This window comes from Gorilla gorilla, chromosome 15 (genome assembly GCF_029281585.2).
Source record: "Gorilla gorilla gorilla isolate KB3781 chromosome 15, NHGRI_mGorGor1-v2.1_pri, whole genome shotgun sequence".
NCBI lineage: Eukaryota > Metazoa > Chordata > Mammalia > Primates > Hominidae > Gorilla > Gorilla gorilla.
In genome coordinates, this window is record NC_073239.2 from 27,365,001 (window position 1) to 27,373,264 (window position 8,264).

General features: G+C 34.2%; 1 long non-coding RNA gene across 1 annotated transcript in view; it reads left to right on the forward strand.

The window, feature by feature from the left end:
- LOC129526636 (uncharacterized) overlaps positions 1-7,985 on the forward strand; it is a 10,616-nt gene extending 2,631 nt beyond the window's left edge. The window contains exon 3 of the long non-coding RNA XR_008671327.2: positions 4,621-7,985. This is a non-coding gene — a long non-coding RNA (uncharacterized lncRNA). The remainder of the gene's footprint in view (positions 1-4,620) is intronic.
- Positions 7,986-8,264: the final 279 nt, after the last annotated feature.

The window sequence follows — 8,264 nt, forward strand, 5'->3', positions numbered from 1 at the left end:
AGCAGAGAATTCTAAAAGTAGGAAAGGAAATATATATGAATATTTATAATAATATTGTGGTTGGGGAAAGCAGGAAACACAAAGCCATAGACCTATGAAAGACTGTTGAAAAATTTAAACTTCTGATGGAAAAATAAGTATAACAATAAAAGACACACAGCAGACTAGAAAAATATTTGTAGTGTATAATACAAAGGGTCATGATAATTTACATAAAGAGTTCCTACCATCAGTTTTTCTAAAACATAATGTTTGATCAGGCAGCTAATAAACACAGATGGTATATATTGTGACTTCATTGCTCTGTGTAGTTTCAGAGCCTTCTCAAAATTTATCTCAGGTAACTTTTTCTATATATAAAGGAACCAACTTAAATGTTACTTCAGTAGAAAGGCCTCTTCTGATCTTCAATCTAAATATGTTTCTTTAAATTTCCTTCTCATGGCATGTATTTTTTGTGTGTATGTGTCATAGCTCTTGTTCTTTATCCCATGTTTATATCTGTTGGTTTATAACCATTTCCCCCTCATTAGACAATAGCTCATAGGACTGGGTGTATAGTGTTTACACTCTGTAGTAAGTCCCAAACATATAGTAGATATTGAAGTAATAAGATCTTTTAAAGGGTCCAGAACACTATGTTAAAGCATTTAGCCTTTACATCTAAAACAGTCACAGAATAATTTTAAGCAGGGTTAAGCCTTATTGGGCTTCAGTGAAGGGTGAAGCATGAAATGGAAAGTATACACTTAGAGGCCAGGTGCTCCTTTAGAAAAGGGATTGAAACAATCTAAGAAACTGGGAAGATCTAAACTAAGGAAGTTTAATGCCAATATAGGAATAATTCCAAAGATACTTAAAATTAGGTGATTTTAACTGAAGTAGAGTATGCATAAAGGGAAACAACGAGAATAAAATTTGATTTTGGATTTTAGAGCAGACTGTAAAATTTTGATGCTATACCAAGACATTTGTAATTTTTCCTCTGAGAAGTAGAAAGCCGATGAAGAATTTTGAAAATTAAATTTTGTCTTTCATTTGCTTACTTGTATGTTTTAAATCATCTTGATTATGAAGACTAAGTTATTGAAACACATGAATTAGACTTCTGAGGACCATAGGAAAGTTGAAGTTTTAGTTCTGTGAGTTACTACTCTCAAATTTAGCCATAAGTATCTAGAGGCAAGGTCATCTTAATGAAAAATTTTGGGATCCCGACAACTATTGTCAAATGAACTTCCTTTGTCATCATTATCATTACCACCACAATCATCATCCACATCACCACCCCCAACGACAATAATGGCAGCAATGACAACCACAACATCAATACACATTTGTTGGAAAATTATGTAAGACACTGCAGTAGGTTCTTGAGTACATAGAAATCTGGAATAGTCCCCGACATCGAAAAAGTAAAATATGTGCATTAAAATAACAGTAGTCATGTAGAGGAGCATGTGATAAAATGAGTAGTAAGGAAATAATTTATTCTGGAGTTTAAAGAGAGAATTGTTTGTAGACCGAAGTGTCTTTAGAAAAAGGTTGATGGAGAAGGTGACACTTGAATTGGTCTTTGAGGAAGAAACACATTCAGATAAATATAAATGTACCTACTGAGACAGAGGTACTACAAGATAGAAGAGGAAGTTCCTACGGCCTCTTCTAAGGACAAGTAGACCAGTATACAAATAAGAGTGCTTTGACCATACCTTAGAGTTCATAAGGAAAACTAAAAGAAATATTCAGAGAGCTGGATAGAAACAGATTTTAAGGCATTTCGAAAATAAGATACTTTACTACAAATGAAGAGTAAACTAAGGTTTATTTTGAGGAAAGTGGAGAACCACTTACATGTTCAGAGCAAAGTAGCTACTTGTAGAAAGTTGTGTTTTAAGATTTAGAGAATGAACATAATGAGCATGTTCAATGTGAAGCTTAGGGGTTAAAATTCCGGTTGAAGAAACCACTGTGATGGTAAGGTTTTTTTAGTACAGGAAAAGGAGAACCTGATGTAAGAAATCAGAAGAATGGAATAATATGAATTTCTTTCTCTTATCTTTTATTAGGAAAAATTTCAAACAATATTAAAGAGAATATAATGAACCCCCAAATATTCACCACTCAGCTTCAAAAATTATCAATTCATGACTAATCTTATTTTATCTATATTCTTGCCTACCTACTTTACCTCCAGATTTTTTGAAGCCCATCATCATTTCACTTCACCTATTTATTTAATATAAATTTCTAAAAGATATGGAATAATGAAAAACAAACAACCATAATACCATTTTCATACCTAAAAAATCAATAATTTTAGCAATTCCAAACATGCAGTGTTCAGATTTCCTCAATTTTTTTATAAAATTTCTTTATAATTAATTTCTTTGAATTATTGTCCAAATAAGGCCCATTCACTTGAGTTGGTTTATGTTTCTGAAATCTCTTTAAATCTTTAGTTTCATCTTTCACCTCTTTTTTCTTGAAACACAGTCTCTATTTTGCTGACCACATACTCAGGGTAGGATTTGCTATGCACTTCTGTTTCCTATGTATTCGTGAAAATGGTGGTTGAATTTAAAATCTTGAACAGATTTAGGTTCAGTTTTTTTTTTTGGCCAGAATTGGGCCAGGCACCGTGGCTCATGCCTATAATCCCAGCACTTTGGGAGGCCGAGGACAGTAGATTGTTTGAGCCCAGGAATTCGAGACCAGCTTGGGCAACATGGTAAACCCTGTATTAAAAAAAAAAAAAAATTAGACGAGCATGGCGTGCCCCCTTAGTCCCAGCTACTTCTTTGGAGAGTGAAATGGGAGAATTATTTGAGCCCGGAAGGTCGAGGCTGTGATCTCGCCACTGCACTCTGCACTCCAGTCCAGGTGAACAGAACAAAACCCCTTCTCAAAAAACAAAAAACAAAAACAAAAAAAAAACAGAAACAGAAAACCAAAATAATTGTTTATAGGTTGTGTTGTGTACTATTTCATTGTCTTTTGTTTCCTTGTGGGTATTATAGTAGTTATTACAAAATGGCGATATTCTACATCAATCTTTTATTAACTGAAATACTACTATAACAAGAAACTTCTCATAAATAATTTGATTACACTGATTTATAGCTCATTTAGAAAATTCAGATGTCTATTGCTCTTTATAAAACAGTTTGCAAACTGATAAGTTGATTCCCTCGCATCTTCCTAAGTTGATTTCCTAGCATCTTCCAAAGTTGACCAGTGAGTTTTATCTCTTCATTTTTAAAGAACTATTATGAGCTCATGGATTAGAACATGTTTGATGTATTTCAATCTATTGCAATTATTGACTGTAATAATTATTAAACTCCTTATTTAAGTTGACTTCTGAGGCTTTTTGATATAGCCGTGGAGGCTTTGAGAGTTTTCTCACATTCTTGTATGATAAGATGCCCCAGGATGATCTTAAATTTCCTACCCAGAACTCAGAATCCTCTGTTTCTCCAAGGAGTCTTTATTACTTGTACTATGAAATGATATTTAGAAATTACAATTTGAGTGCTAGAGGTGCTCATTACTATAGCATTGGAAATTGTTCATATATATATATAAACATATATATATATCTCCAGAGGACGAACCTAAGAAATCTGTATTTGGAAATACAAAATTTGTTATGGTTTTATAAAGATGTTTCCAATTCAAGTTCAGGAGTATATGATTTTTACCTTTATTTCACTTTTATTTCCTGTTTCTCTCATGTCAGCAATCCTGGCCTTTAACCATACTCATAAATCCTTATTTGTTCTTCCCTTAATACACATACAAGTCTCATAATAATAACATATCAATGACATCTACAAATATAATCCACAAACTGTATAATTATTTTCAAGTTTTTGTCTTAGAATATATCCAACCAAGGATACACAGTCAAGTTATTGTGTTTTAAAGTCACTGTAAATAGTCCTTCTCTCTGTATTATACCACTTGTCTGTCTCTTCATACACAGATTCAATATTGTCTTAATTATAGAAAGGTTTGGCTGGGTGTGGTGGCTTACGCTTGTAATCCCAGCATTTTGGGAGGCCGAGGCCAGCGGATCACCTGAGGTCAGGAGTTCGAGACCAGCATGTCCAACATATAGAAACCCCATCTCTACTAAAAATACAAAGTTAGCCTTGGGTGGTGGTGCATGCCTATAATCCCAGCTACTCGGGAGGCTGAGGCAGGAGAATCGCTTGAATCTGGGAGGCAGAGGTTGCAGTGAGCCAAGATTGTGCCATTGCACTCCAGCCTGGGCAACAAAAGTGAAACTCCGTATAAATAAATAAATAAATAAATAAATAAATAATAAATAAATAATAAATAAATAAATAAATAAATAAATAAATAAATTATAGGAGGTTCATAATATGTGTTGACAACTTTTAGGGCTAGATTACTCATACTCTTTTCTTTTTTAGGATTATCCTTTATTTCAGAGTTTTCCTACTTTTTTTCAAACCGAACTCTGTTTAGCTTCAAAGAAAATGAAAACTAATGGTATTTTTATGGAGACTGCATATTTAATACATTAAATCTTCCCACCCAAGATAATGGTATGTCTTTCCACTTGTTTATTTCTACATTTATGTCTTTCAGGATTGTTTTGGAGTCTTCTGGATATGAGAACATTATAAAAGGTGAAAAAGTAGAACTGAAATATGAAGGGAGAAAAAGAGACAACCATGGTTTCAAGTCTCACTTAGAGAAGAAGGATTGTTTATTTATTTGATGGAAATTGGGTCAATTGAAGACTCTGACACAGAAAATAACGGTACCAGACCTGAGTCCAGTCTTAGCTTTAGTAGGAACAAAATGTATCAATCAAATTTATATAGGACCAAACACCAGTGAAAGAAATTAGACATAATTACTGAAAGAATAAATTACATGAGATATTCACTGTACTTAGCCACATGACATGAAAACCTATGCCCTTTAAAGCAAGCACAGTTCCATGCAAAACTGTAGAGAAGTTTTCTCACCCCTTTTTCACATGCTTCTCACATTGTAGCACCCCTCCTTGAAACCATCCTACTTCTACTATCCTCCAGTTTCCTCTGGATTTGAATGTCCATATCATGCTATGGTCCTTCAGTCAGCTCCTGTGTCAGAAATCAGGGCCCTGCTCTGGGCTCTTCCTTCATCCTGTAACTATAGTCAGATAAGTCCTGTTAAGTCTACTTCCTTAAAAACTCTTAATAATCTCTTCCTCCTCTTCATTGCCATTGCCTATGGCACCATCTTATTCAGAACACCATTTTTCTTACCTATAATGCTGAAAGTAACTCTTCAACAGTCCTGTTGCGTGCTTTATCCCATTGCTTCTTATATAACAGATGTGGTGATATTTAGCCTATTTGTAGTTCCTTGAAACCATCCTTTGTACTGCCATCTAAGTAATCTTTAAAATAACAAGATAAATATTTCTATGACCTCCATTGTCTAAAGCAAATTTCCAATGTATATTGTAAAAAAAATGCCAAAGAGTTTCATGACAAATGCTATATACTATAGTCTTGGGAGAGCCACAGGGTAAATTAGTTCTAAAGAGCTCTCTTTGGTAGAGGAAACTGTTAAAATGTGATCAGCCTAATAAGATCATAATCATATGACTATGAACTATTTTAAATGTACCTATTAATTTTTTCAACCTATTGTTTTGAAGTATATTCAATCTATTGTCTCAAGTATATTTTTCAATGTACTTGAGAGTATATTGACCTGAAGAGAAAAGTCCAAACTCCCATGACCTTACTATTGTTCTGACCTCATCTCTCACAGCTCCCTCTTATTCCTGGTGTTCTATCACATGATAATGAAATTTGACAAAACAGTATTTATGTTACTGGGGGTGTGGGGCATTAAGGAAGCATGGCAAATGAGAGGGAAGTGGTAGAAAAATGACTTTTATCATGTGCCTCTAAGAAGAGACATATATGGATTGAGATCCACTTAAAAGGGAAAAGTTAAAAAAAATCAAAACCCAAAAATCACCACCATTCTGTGGATGCAATGTATATTTAATTGTCTAATAATAATAAATTTCCCACAATGTCAGATGTTAAGAGTACAAGAAAGAGTTACAAAAGGAAGAGGTTAGGGCGATAAATTGAAAAGTGAGTAGAGTTGAGGAAAATGCTTTGCTAGATTGCTAGATTGAAGTTTTCTTCAATCTAGCAAAAAAGGAGACAGGAGAAAAGAAGCAAATTGCAAAGGCAATGGAGGGGAGATAATCAACATAGCTGATTACTAGAAGAGGATATTTGTGTACTTATTTGTACGGTGTGTGTGTGTACGTGTGTGTGTGTGTGTGTGTGTGTCTGTGTATGTGTGGTGGTACTTGAAAGACAAATTGGATTAGGGTAGTAGTTTGATTCTGTGTTCAATTCTCTGAACAATGACTCAGCTTGATAGGCTATTAATGTTTAATAGTCCCATATATTTCTCCTATGCTGTCTACAAGAATATCATTCTCATTATAAAATTTTGTGTATCTCATTTGTCTTACATTTTCACAAATATAAAAAAATACTTCTTTACTCACTCTACAGCTCTGTGAACGTTCAGAGTAAACCTTCTTAGGATTACTTATGGAAAAGAAAAGAATATTCACTCTATCTTGTATATACAAACCATGTTAACATTATTTCTAGATATAGAACTGGCTGCATACAATTTCAACTGTTATTCTGAACAAATTTAAGTAATTCTTTATTCTCAGCATATTGGCAACATAGAAATGCATTTTAGAGGTGCAGAGGCACAAAGGGAAATTTGAGCCAAATGAATCTGCTAGATATTTCTGCACAGTTTTCATAATGCATTGTTAGGTCTGGCTTCAAGGAGGGCAAAGTTCACATATTTCTTTTTTATATTGAAATAATCACAATATTATTTTTTAGTAAAAATGTTTGATTTTATTCCAAAAAATCTTTAAGTAAGGAGTAAGATTTCTGCATGATCTGTGAAATGAAGGTGGAACAGAATAGAAGGCCTCTTCTGTACAATGTCAACAAAACATCCCGAAGTTTTATCCTGCCTGGAAAATTTCTTACACATGATTCTTACTGCTTAGCTTGAAATTGCACCTAGGAAGAAGCTTTTGTTCTCAGTGCTGCCAAAACTTCCATCTTTCAGCAGTGACCTCAGTTTAGCACCTGCTCATAAGATGTGTTTGCACATCGTTGGTACGTTATAGTGACATACATGTTCTCATCTAGGAAACTGTCATAGAATTCAAGAGATGTTAACATTTTTCCATCTGTGTGTGTGAAAGTGATGTTTCCTGTTAATTTTGTTCTCTTGCTGAATTCTCTAAGCAAAAGCCTTCTGTGGGAGGCAGAATGATGTCATTATAGTCATAGCATAAAAATTTTCAACCTTTAGAATGAGACATATTGTGGCATATATATTACTACTTTTAAAAGCAGTGACACAAAAACTTGGAGGATGATGATATCAATTTTATATTTTCAGGTGTGGGGGTTTCCGGGAGACTTGAGAATGACTCCAGGACTCATAGTTCTCCTGGAACATGGTTTTCCACTGTAGCCTTAGAAGAGGAAAGCCCATCTATGGATACTTATGTTTATGAGAATAGAGACTTGACTGTTTAATGTCAGAGGAATAGAGAGTTTGGCAAGCAGAACAATCTATCAGTGACGGCCTTCGGAAAAAATGGGCTATTTTTAGTAAAAGTTTTCGTGATTACATGATTTAAAGTAAAATAAATTAGACTTTTGATTTCAACTCTGTGTTAGAGTTCTCCAGATAAATGGAACCAATAAGAAATATATACAGGAAATGGCTCACATATTATGGTGGCTAAGAAGTCCTACGATCTGCTGTCTTCAAACTGGAGAACCATAAATGTCAATGGTGTAATTCAGTCTAAATCTGAAGGCCTAAGAACCAAGAGAAATGATGGTATAATTCCTGGTCTGAATCCAAAGCCCTGCCAACCAGGAGCTCTGATGTCTAAAAGCAGGAGAAGATGTCCCAGTTCAAACAGAAGGAATAAATTCATCCTTTATCTTCCTTCTTGTTCTATTTGTGTCCTCCATGGACTGGATGTTGACTGTCCACATTGGTGAGGGCACATCTTTTTTGTTCAGTGTACTTATAGAAATGCTAATCTCTTCCAGAAACACCCTCACAGACATATCCAGAAGTAATATTTTAATAGCTATCTGGATATCCCTTAACCCAATCAAGTTGACACATAAAATTAACCACCAAAA